Consider the following 13,048-nt stretch of genomic DNA (forward strand, 5'->3'; position numbering starts at 1 on the left):
GCAGCTGCATCTGGAAATGAGGGACATAGACTTGCAAAGTAACAACCAGATCTGAGAATGAGCAGCTCAAACGTGCAAATAATCAGATCTGAAAATGAGAAGCAACAAATTTGTACTTCGTATCGATGTGGAGCCGTAGAGAAGAAGGGTAAAAATGTAAATATGTGAGACATGGTAATAAATTGGAAGGAGTTTAAAAGCATTCCATTTATTTGTAAATGACTTGAAATTTGGAATCTTGAGAGAATAAAAAGTAAATTTGGGAACCAGAAAACTGAAGTCAGAACACCACGTGCCTTTTTTTCATCATTTATCTTTTGTAAGTATTGTTTTTATTAAATGAGTTATAATGAAAATGATAATATTATTTATTTGTTAAATGTTCCTTCAATTTTATTATAATCTTTTATTCTATGTTAATTTTTTATGCTATGTAATTTTTTAATTAGTTAAAATGTAACCCGATTCTCATACCGGTTCGACCTGGGAACCAGTAAGTCATCCAGTTCGATCACCGGTCCGGTTTTAAAAACATTGGAGACAAGGATAATAGTGCCAGACAGCTATATATGTTTTCACCCCCGCTTAAAAATAAATTTACGCTTTTACTCCCAGCTATATATTTCAATTTTGCTCCCGGTTAAAAATTACGATTTTACCCATTTCAATTTACAGTTTTGCCATTATCTTTTTTCCTTTAAAATTACGATTTTGCCATCAGTTCAAAGTTATGTTTTTACCCCCACTTAAAAATAAATTTACGCCTTTGCTCCCAGCTAATAATTCCAATTTTGCCCTCGGTTCAAAATTACGACTTTGCCCCGTATAAATTTATACTTTTGCCAATAGTTTTTTTTTTCTCACACCAAGTTACGATTTTGCCCCCAACTTAAATTTACATTTTGCCTATCGTTTTTGTTTGTTTCCCAGGTGAAATTACAATTTTGCCCCCAGTGTAAAGTTACTGTCATGCCGGCAGCTTCCTGGCACTACCTCATTGGCCCATTTAATTTACGATTGATCTCTAAATTAAAATTATGATTTCGCCCTCAGTTAAAAATTACGTTTTTCCCATCGTTTTAGTTTTTTTAGCAAAACTATAAAGGTTTTTTTGTTTTAATTTGTTTACTCGATTTATTTTTTTCCCGTGTCAATGAGCTGCCTAACACTGGCTCATTAGTCCAAAAAAATTACAGTTTTGCCCTTAGCCTAGAATTACGGTTTTATCATCGTTTTTGTTTTTTCCAAGCAAAATTATAGTAGTCTTTTTTTAATTGGTTGAGATTTATTCGGCCATCGCCCCGCAACGCGGGCAGGGCATCTACTAATTATATTATGTCTACAATAACAAAAACCATGATATTCTGTAACACCTCGAAAAATTTCGTCCAATAATGCATTAACACGTGTCATAAGCTTTGCATATGCAAAAACAAACTTTAGAGGGACTAAAGTTGACAAACGGTGAAAACTATGGAACGTAAGGGTCCAAAGTGTCAACAATGGATAAATAGACTCTATGATAACCCTACGTAATGTTTAAAACCCTAAACGGATGGATCATGGATCATACGAAGCGGAAATTGCACGAAAGTGAGGAATTACAAACTATAGGGGCTAAAAGTGTCAACATGTTGAATTTATACCTCTGAGTGATCTTTTGGCAGACCCGAAGCTTTGTAATGCTAAAATATACTCACTAAAATATGTGGTAAAAATTTCATGAAGTTTCGTTATCGTATGAGAAAGTTATGGCCAAAACCGTACTTGAGGGGTTAAAAGCGTCAACGTCGAATTTCATGACTTTTCGGGTAAGCGCAAAGTTAACCGAGGACTTTACCATGTTGGTAAAAGTCCCAAGGTTCCTAAAAATCAGATTTGGGGGTTTACGAGTCAAGATAAGCAGCCAAAACCTCGCATGCGAAGACAGGGACCAAAACTGCAACATTTGAAAAATGTTTGGCTGATCAGCAGACCAGGCGACCCGCCTGGGCAGGCCTACGCGGGCCGCGACCCGTGCCCAGATGCAGAGTTTCGCGAAACAGTGCCATTTGGTCCGATTTTTGAGTGGGAAACAGCTGTGAGCACCTCTAAAACTCACCAATGGAGGGACATGCATTATGGGACACTTGTGAGCCTCTTGTAACACCTGAATTCACCATAAATCAGATCATTTGTTCATTTTTTGAGGCACTTGTGTTGTAACAAGAACAAAGCAAACTTTCAAAGCTTCACAAAGCATTCCAGGAGCATTCTGATCGGCAAGACCACTTCCAAGTGTTATCTAGGCTTCATTAGGACCTTGGTAAGCATTCATATCATCCTCTAATATGTTCTAGCATAGATTATTAGTTAAAAGTCAAACCGTTGTTCATATAGTTTGACTTTTCGATTAAACGAGTTTGGCTCTGTCATTTCTCAAATTGAAACCACTTATAAGTTGGTATTTATGTGGGAAACAAACCCTCAAAAGAGTATTCTCTGATTCCCAATCTAAGCATGCTATTTGTCGAGTCAAAGTTGTTCTTAAAAAGTCAACAGAAATTGTTTTTGTGAAAAATAGCATAAATGGTAATGTAGATGACATGCAATCAGTTTGATCATCAAAATTAGCTTTATATTGAATGTAAGAATATGTTTTATCATGATCAACTCGACAATCTTTAGTATAAACTCGGATCGGAACCGAAAGTCTTATAAAACGACTTTTTCGTTGACTCTCGATTCGGATCCATGCATGCATGTTTGAGATCTGTATTGGAGTTTATTTTTGACCATTTTTATTTTAGTTTAACTCTCTGGAATTTTTACAACTTGAGTCTATGCTTAACCGATTCGTATGCATGTTTCCGATTATGCTTAAAAGTTGACTATTTTGCCCTTTTTGATATAAAACGTGATTTTTGGAAAAGTGAAAGAGTAGAAATCTTTATTACTAATTTATAAACTTGCACCGAAAATTTGAGATCAGTTGGTGGTCCAGATTTTGAGTTATGGCCGATATCGTAAAACTATATCTTTATGTTAAATAAACGGCGCATTTAGCATATAACCTATTTAAGGCCACTTTTTGATATAAAACTTTTTACCCACTGATGTTATATAATATTTTGGGATTTTTAAAGATTTTTATTTAATTTTTGGCTGATCGTATCATAGGTCGCTAAGTCGATTCGGTTGATGCCGGTTTTGACCGTTTAAGCCATAAAATGAGTTTTACAAGTCCTTTTGACCCCAAACCTTTTCCTACTGATTTTATTTGTTAAATAAGTTATTTTGAGCATTCTGGAAATATAAAAATCTCAGCTTTCTTTTAAAAACCCGGAAACGGCTCTAAATCGCACTTATAAGCGTTTTAACGCATAGTATGCGTTATACCCATATTAAACACATAAGATTCATACCTACTGATGTATTTAGCATATTTTCATATAATAACAGTAAGTATAAGATTTTGAACTCAGATTTCCAGTTTTGGCGTTTTTAGCCCTTGTGAAATTACTAAAATACCCCTACGGTGCATAGTTTGATTTTAAATGACAAGTTTTGTATATGGGTCATACCCTACTGTTATAATATGTCAAACTAAGTATATTTACTGTATAAATCAGACCTGTAACTCAGATTTCCAAATTAACTCTTTTATAATCTTTTAAATGACCAAAATGCCCTTATGAGGCGTAAATTGAGTTTAAATTCATTCGGGGCAATATAGAACATAACTTGCTGATATTATAGCATATTTAAAGCATATTATCTCAGGGAACTTGCATATGACTCTTTTGCCTACCCGTAACGCCCTTTTAGCGTTCGGTTCGGTTTATGTAACTAGTTTGCATAAATTGACCGAAACGGGTCAAACGTTATCATTTTTGTCTCAAAATCCAGAATGTATTTAGTATACCCATATTATACAAGTATTCAAACTTGTCGGGTCTAAATCACATTCTATCCGGTCTTTCGCTTAATCGTGCGCTTGTACCGTATCGTCCTTATAACTAACCGGTCTAAGCTTAGGCTTAAATAAAGACCCGTTAGGAATCTAATAGGTTATTATAAACCTTTGTTCCAGAATAGGAGGCCCGGTAAAAGCTACCTACACTTACCAATTGTGATCCATACTTACTCAGGTAAATACATTTTGACTTATTTTCCCTATACGGGCTTGGGGTACGGTATATAGAATACCGCGTGATCGAGCGTTCAAATCTTGCACCCTTGGGTATGCAATTGGAATAGTTTGTCCGGCTCGTTTAAACAGTCTTGTTTTACTTTAAGCATTTGGGGGGTTATTGACCGTGTCCCGGATATCCTTGGCATTATCTTACGAGATGGCCACGACCAGAGCACGGGGTGTAGGCGTACACCCGTCGTGTATAACTCTTTAATGTGGTGTGTCTATTAATCTTTAACCCGGACAAGATCCCGGGCTACCAAACGTACGAGTAGCATGTAATTCGTTCACAAGTTTATATTGCATAATTATCGCAAGTTATAAAAATATTTATGCCATGTGCATTTAAATCAATTTTCAATCATTTTCAAAATGAGTCAGTTAATTTGTATTTACCAGTGTAAACTGACGTATTTTTCTCAAAAGGTTAAGTGCAGGTACTACACGTACTAGGCTGGCTGTCTCCTAGAGCGTCCACAATAGTCTCGCAAGCTCGGACGACAAATAAACTGTTGAACATTTATCTTATTTTATTTGATCCGCCTGTGGATCCGTTTCAACTACTCGTGATATTTATTATTACATTGTATTTAAAGTTGAAATGAATCTGTTCTGCTTCCGCTGTGCATTATTATATTGTGTTGTTTGTCTATGACGATGCCAACTACGTCACTATACCCCACACCGGGCCCACCGGTGACACGTGGAGATCGGGGTGTGACATATTCAATAGGACTTTCATTCGATTGGTAAAGTTGGGCGGTCACATGCCACTTTTTTCTTTTTTCTTTTTTTTTCAAATTATGATTTTACCACGTTTATATTTATAGTCATGCATGACACTCTCTTACTGGCCCAACAAATTTACGATTTTCTCCCGTTTTAAAATTACGATTTTACCATCAGTTCAAAATTATGCTTTTACCCTCACTTAAAAATAAATTTACGCTTTTGCTCCCAGCTAAAAATTTTCAGTTTTGCCCTCGGTTCAACATTACGATTTTGCCCCGTTTAAATTTACAGTTTTGCTATTAGGTTTTTTTTTCTTATAATAACGATTTTGCCATCTGTTCAAAATTATTTTTTACCCCATTTAAAAATAAATTTACGGTTTTGTTCCCAGCTAAAAATTTCAATTTTGCCCTCCGTTCAAAATTATGATTTTGCGCCGTTTAAATTTACTGTTTTGTCATTAGTTTTTCCCCTCACACAGCCAAGTTACGATTTTGCCCGCAACCTCATTGGTCCATTTAATTTACGATTTTATCCCCAAAACAAAACTATGATTACCCCCTCAGTTCAAAGTTACGTTTTCCCCATCGTTTTAATTTTTGTAGCAAAACTATAAAAGTTTTTTTTTAATTGGTGAAGTTTTTTTTTCGGTTTAAAGGAGCTGCATAACACTCGCTCATTAGTCTTAAAAAATTACAGTTTTGCCACGAGCCTAAAATTACGGTTTTATCATCGTTTTAGTTTTTTTTCTACAAAAATTATAGTAGTGTTTTTTAAGGAAAATTGGTATTTAATAAACCAACCTTTAACCAGTTGGTAAATAATAATCCAGCCTATAGAATTGGTATATAATAATCCTACTTATCAACATGTTGGTACTCAATGAACTTCCGTTAATTTTTTTTAACTGAAGTTAGTTTTTAAGTTTTATTTATTACACAAACAGTCCCTGTAGTTGTAATTTACTAGTTTTAACTATTTTATAAACCTCAAATCGAGGAAAAGGAGGATTTTCGAGTGGTTTTTTTGTTTCATAAAATAGTTAAATCTAGTAAATTACAACTACAAGGACTGTTTGTGTAATAAATAAAACTTAAAAACTAACTTCAGTTAAAAAAAATTAACGGAAGTTCATTGAGTACCAACATATTGATAGGTAGGATTATTATATACCAATTCTGTAGGTTGGATTATTATTTACCAACTGGTTAAAGGTTGGTTTATTAAATACCAATTTTCCTTTTTTTAATTGTTGAGAACTATTCGGTCATCGCCCCGCAACGCGGGCGACGGGACATCAACTAGTATGTATACATATACCACATACAATTCACAAAAAAAAAAAAAAAAAATGGTGACTGGTACTCTAGAGTTTGACTTTTTTCTTACACTCTTGGTCTTCAATTGCTCTACTATAAATGTTGACTTTCATGGTGCAGTTCATCCTCACAGTCACATGTCTCTTTATAATGTTTAAAATTTTGACCCTACCACCAACTACTGTGTAACTGCTCATGGTCAATAAACCTGTACCCAAATCATTTTGTAAATTAGGGTCCTTCAATAGACTGTCAACAATTATGTCGAGTGTAACGTTCATTCTAGTTATACGTACAAAGCACATTTGTTTGAAAGCTACTAGTATAGGATACGACCCTCAGAAAAGTAACTATATACCATCTAACAGCAACAACCCAACAACATTTACTAACAGGTCACAACATTTTAACGAATCGACATAACTCAACCACACGTGGAACAATATTACCCTAGTACCATATAGTTATGTTATGCTTATTATTTGGGCTTTCATCGATGACTTTACACTTTAGCTGATGATACTAGGCTAGTACCCAACCTAAAGACTAAGGTGAATCCCATAACTTACTATCCATTTTACTTAAACTATTTAGTGAGTATACATGCTCCAAATGCTTTTGGGGTTCACAGTGGTGATTTTCTTTTACTTGTGCATTTTTATTTAAAATTATGAAAATCAATAACTCACATGGTTTGTGCACCGAGCACATACATGGGTAGTGCTACTTGAATCAAGACATGATCCTGTTGATTATATCTTTAAACTTGTATAAAAAACTAAAAAATATAATCATGTTATTCAATCATATCATACATATAAACATGGACACTAAATGAAGATACATACTTGATGGTATGGTTATCTTTGCGGATGATGATGATGACGAAGCCATAATTCCCGTCAAGATGTTCGTGGTTCCACTTTAGAGTGTCCTTTTGGGATAGATCAAGATTTAGAGAAAAGTAAAAGTTGGAGAGAGATTATTTGGTGTAGATTATTCTCCTTTTATTCTCATGTTATGGACACTTAAAGGGGTAACCCCACACATTCTTCCTAATGTCATTATTTCCATCAAATAATGACTTTTTTTTTATCTTAACTTCTTATAATTAATATTTAGGATAATAATGTCATATGGTTAATTGTATTTAGATGATCAATAAAGGCCACAATTATATAGAAGTCTAACATTCTCCCACTTGGCCGAGTGATCATTAACGATGAGTATTAAGTAATTTTGGCCAACTTTAAAATACTCATCAAGTCTCATGTTGAAACCATAGTAGAGAGTTACAGTCATTCGAATTGAAGTCAATTCGAGACCCCCAACAGTCATACTAAAGTCTCAATATAAAACACTTAATCATAAAACCAAAATGACTGAAATAAAATCCTTAAGGTAAGTAATTACCTTACATAAGTTTTGTCTATAAATCATAAGGTGTGCACGAACATTAGTATAGACAAAATAAAACATTCAAGGAAATAATAATCGTTCATACATAGTGTATGCTTTCATACAAGGTCTTTACTAAAACCCATTCTCATTACAAGATCTTGGAAAGTTCTGGGTGGTAGACCTTTAGTCATCGGATCCGCTAGCATATCTTTAGTGCTTATGTGCTCGATACAAAGATTATTTTCCTCTACGCGTTCTCGAACGAACAAAAACTTTGTATCGAGGTATAAACGAGCTCCGCTCGAACTGTTACTATTCGAGAAACTAACAGCAGCTGAGTTGTCACAGTACATCTTCAATGGTCGTGATATGGAGTTAACGACTTTGAGTCCAGTGATGAGATTTCTTAACAACATCCCATGACACATTGCATTGTACACTGCAACATATTCTGCCATCATCGTTGAGGTTGTTGTTAACTGTTGCTTATGACTCCTCCATGAAATTGGTCCGCCTGCAAGCATAAAGATGTACCCCGAAGTCGATTTCTTATCATCTTTGCATTTAGCAAAGTCAGAATCGGAATAGCCTACTACTTCCAAGTTGTCAGTTCTTCTATATGTCAATTTATAGTCTTTCGTTCCTTGTAGATATCGCAACACTTTCTTTGCTGCTTTCCAATGATCTAGGCCGGGATTAGATTGATATCGGCCTAGCATTCCAGCAATATATGCAATATCGGGACGAGTACAGACTTGAGCATACATCAAACTTCCTACTACTGAAGCATAAGGTATCAATCTCATTTGCTCCTTTTCAACCTCTGTTTTTGGACACTGAAAAGAGCCAAAAACATCTCCCTTAACTACTGGAGCCACTGATGGAGAGCATTGTAGCATGTTATAACGTGTAAGAACACGATCAATATAAGCCTTCTGGGATAGACCTAATATCCCATTTGTACGATCTCTGTGTATTTCGATGCCTATTACGTAAGAGGCTTCTCCGTGATCCTTCATGTCAAAATTTTGCGAAAGTAATCGCTTTGACTCATGCAACAAATCTAAACTATCACTCGCCAAAAGGATATCATCCACATAAAGGACAAGTATAGCAAAGTTGCTCCCACTCATTTTGAGGTAGGTGCATTGATCCACTTGATTCTTGATAAAACCTTGCTTTTTCATAATTTCATCAAATTTTAAGTACCACTGACGTGATGCCTGTTTTAACCCATATATGGATTTCTGTAACTTACAGACTAAGTGTTCCTGACCTTTAGGTTTAAAGCCTTCAGGTTGAGTCATAAACACATCTTCATGTAAGTCACCATTAAGGAAAGCAGTTTTGACATCCATCTGATGTAACGCTAAATCAAAATGAGCTACCAATGCCATAACGATTCTCAAAGAATCCTTCCGTGAGACAGGTGAGAAGGTTTCTTGATAATCGATTCCCTCTTTTTGAGTATAGCCTTTAGCAACCAATCGTGCTTTGTAGCGTTCGACGTTTCCATTTGGGTCTAATTTGGTTTTGAATACCCATTTACATCCTACGGGTTTTACCCCCTTGGGCAATTCAACCAATTCCCAAACGCCATTCTTTTTCATGGAATCAAGCTCATCAATCATAGCTTTATTCCACGCAAAAGATTTATCACTACCAGTCGCTTCACTGTAAGAGGTTGGATCATTATACTTTCCTAAATCCAAATCAGCTTCATTAAGGTAGGTTACATAATCATCATCAAAGTTAGTGGGCCTTCTTGGCCTTGATGACCTCCTAAGCTGATTTTCAGGTTCAACAAGTTCATTAACTGGTTCAGGGATTTGGTTATGCTCTTGTGAGTTTGATGTGCCTTCATTATTAGGGACGTTAGGAGCATTAATTTCAGCGGAAACATGGGATGGTGTAGTGTTATGTACAAGAGGTGTAATAGGAGATAAATTTGAAAAGCCCATCCCCCCTCCTCGTGCACTTCTTGGAAATCAAAGACTCCACTTTCACTGCTCCCACTGACCTTAAAATCCTCTATAAAATCAGCAATTCAAGGGATCTTCTAAAGCACATGCGAGTTCTCTAATTTTGCAGATGCTTACTACAAAATATGAAGGGACTAGTGGTGTGCGTGAGCACATAATGATGATGAGCGACATGGCCCATAAGTTAAAGGGATTAGACATGGAAATAAGCGACGGTTTTTTAGTACACTTCATCATGACTTCTCGTCCTGCACGTTTTAATGCTTTTAAGATCAACTATAACACTCAGAAAGACAAATGGTCAATGAGTGAGTTGATAGCAATGTGTTTGCAGGAGGAGGAACGTTTGAAACTAGAACAACCAGAAGTTGCTTATATCGCTACCACTAAGTCAGTGAAAAGGAAGAGAAATTTTAAAGGGGAAAATTCCAAAGTCTAGAAAGTTAATTCAAATACTGTTTCCAGCCCTAATGTCTCCAAGGGACAGTCTCGTTGCAAGTTCTGCCATAACAAATGGCACTTGCAACGAGATTGCTCAAAATTCAAGGAATGGTTGGCTACGAAAGGTAATGATGCATTTATGATAATTGAATCCTTTAATATTAATGTACCAATTAACACATGGTGGGTTGACTCTGGTTCAATAGTTCATGTTACCAATTCCACACAGGGATTCCTTACAATCCAGAGGCTGGAAAGAAACGAAAGAACACTTAGAACAGGAGGAGGGGAAGAACTTGAAGTTTAGGCCATAGGAACCATGCAACTTATTATGAAAAATGGTCATTGTATTAAACTTTATGATACATTATATGTACCGAAAATTACTCAGAATTTAGTATCAGTATCAAAGTTAGACAATGATGGTTTTGAAGTTTTACATGGGCATGGAAAGGTCACTATTAGTTTAAACTCCCAAGTTCTTGGTTGTGGTTATCTGGATGGAAATCTCTATAAGTTAGAACTAGATGATAGTTTTTCGAAATCTTTGTTGTCATATAACGTAAATGAGAAAACCAACAAACGAAAATGAAAACGAAAACATGACTTGGAAACATCATTTAAATTGTGGCATCGACGTTTAGGCCACATCTCACGAGACATTGCTCCTCAACTGAATTCAAATATTCTTTGGCATTCTCTGAATCAGGTATAGCTCCCCTAATGGCAGTTGAGATGGAATTTCTGATAACCATAAGAGACATTCTGTTAGACCTTTCCCACTTTTCATGCTCTATTTTCTGATTTGTAGTGCTTTCAGCAGTCAGAGCAGCAGGATGGTCATGTCTCAGGGCATAATCAAGATCCACCATACCAAGAGTAAGTTTAACCGTATCCCTCCATGTGGCAAAGTTTGCCCCGGTCAATAATTCAATTCCAAGGCTAGGACTAAAAGTGGATGCTAGATCAACACAAACAGAAGAGTTAGAGTAATCTATTTAGGGGTAATCAAGCAAGACAGACAAAGATAAGTACATTGAAGATAAAATCTATTATAACACCAAAATAATAGATTAATTAAGATTCTATCTGAATTTTGGCTTCGCTTTGGCTTTGACCAAAATTCAGACATTATGAACATACACAAAAAAAATATACTGTCTTGATATTTTACATAAACTTTGGCTTCGCTTTGGCTTTGACCAAAAATTTATGCATTATAAACATACCATAATAGACTAACTTATTGTTCGGAATGAACTTTGGCTTCGCTTTGGCTTTGACCAAACTTCATGCATTATGAACACAATAAACCGACTTAATGTTCTACTTGAATTTTGGCTTCGTTTTGGCTTTGACCAAAATTCATGAATTATGAACGTGCGTATATATGATAAAATTAAGCACACAAACATATCATAACACCTTTGGGCAAGAAATGATATATCCATGTAATTAGGCTTATAATTTATTATATGTATCATCAAACCATTTGGCTTTAGGTTCATTGTAAACAATACATGTCATTACATAAAATGGAATAGCATCATTTACTTTGTAAGAAACTAAAAGGAAACAATAATTATTTGTTCTTGAAAACTAGAAATAATACTAAAATACAATTTGTTTCCTACTCCATCAAAAGTCATATAAATTTCATAATGAACATATTTCATAATACATGAACTAAGTTCTATTTATTTGTGGAGTAAATGATAAGATTGAACTTAAATTGCGAATACCAAGGGTCTTATCACGAATACCAAGGGTCTTATCAAGTACCTCCTTTAATTACATTAAACAACAAATACCAAGGGTCTTATCAAGTACCTCATTTAATTACATTAAACAACAAATACTACAATTCAAGTGTGTTAATTCTAGTCACATTAATAAAGTTATTTCAATCTTAACCTAAAATAACCAATACATATGAATATGAAGAAACCATAAGATTCATATTTATGCAACTAGGCTTGAAAATTAGTAAAACAAAAAACCATACAGCAGGGTATTGGCATGCACCAAATATGACCATTAATTTAAACTAATTTACTTAGGCAAAACAAACAGAATATGTCTACAAATTCTATTTATGCAATCTTTAATATGTACTAAAATGCCACCATCACTTTAGGCAAATATGTCCAAAAGGACATTATTATGCAATAGATATTTCAAAAAGGGATAAATTATCTACATCACCTATTCGAACAGTATCTATAGCCATGACTTTGAATAAATTCATATACATGTGGAAAAACATTGTCTTCAAACCAATTCAAAGAATATAATATTAAATTAAATTAAATAAATGATATCACTAATTAAAAAGAATATTTTCAGTGATCTATTAAAATAATTCAATAATATCATAAATTGAAAAGTAAAACAGTTTGTGATCTTGTAATTCATATCACACATAATCCAATTATCTATTTGTAAATTATGAATTCGGATTTGTGAAATTTACTGAAGAACACTTCATACAATTCCAAAAAAAAAAAAAATTGTAAATTTATCATAAAGATCACATACCATCGAATCAATTCTCATTATGATTGAATTGATATAATCAACATAGTCGCTGATACCACATGTTGATTATATCTTTAAACATGTATAAAAAACAAAAAAATATAATCATGTTATTCAATCATATCATACATATAAACATGGACACTAAATGAAGATACGTACTTGATGGTATGGTTATCTTTGGGGATGATGACGAAGCCATAATTCCCGTCAAGATGTTCTTGGTTCCACTTTAGAGTGTCCTCTTGGGATGGATCAAGATTTAGAGAAAAGTAAAAGATGGAGAGAGATTATTTGGTGTAGATTATTCTCCTTTTATTCTCATGTTATGGATACTCAAAGGGGTAACCCTACACATTCTTCCTAATGTCATTATTTCTATCAAATAATGACTTATAATTAATATTTAGGATAATAATGTCATATGGTTAATTGTATTTAGATGATCAATAAAGGCCACA

This window comes from Helianthus annuus, chromosome 16, assembly GCF_002127325.2.
Source record: "Helianthus annuus cultivar XRQ/B chromosome 16, HanXRQr2.0-SUNRISE, whole genome shotgun sequence".
NCBI classification, from domain to species: Eukaryota; Viridiplantae; Streptophyta; class Magnoliopsida; order Asterales; family Asteraceae; genus Helianthus; species Helianthus annuus.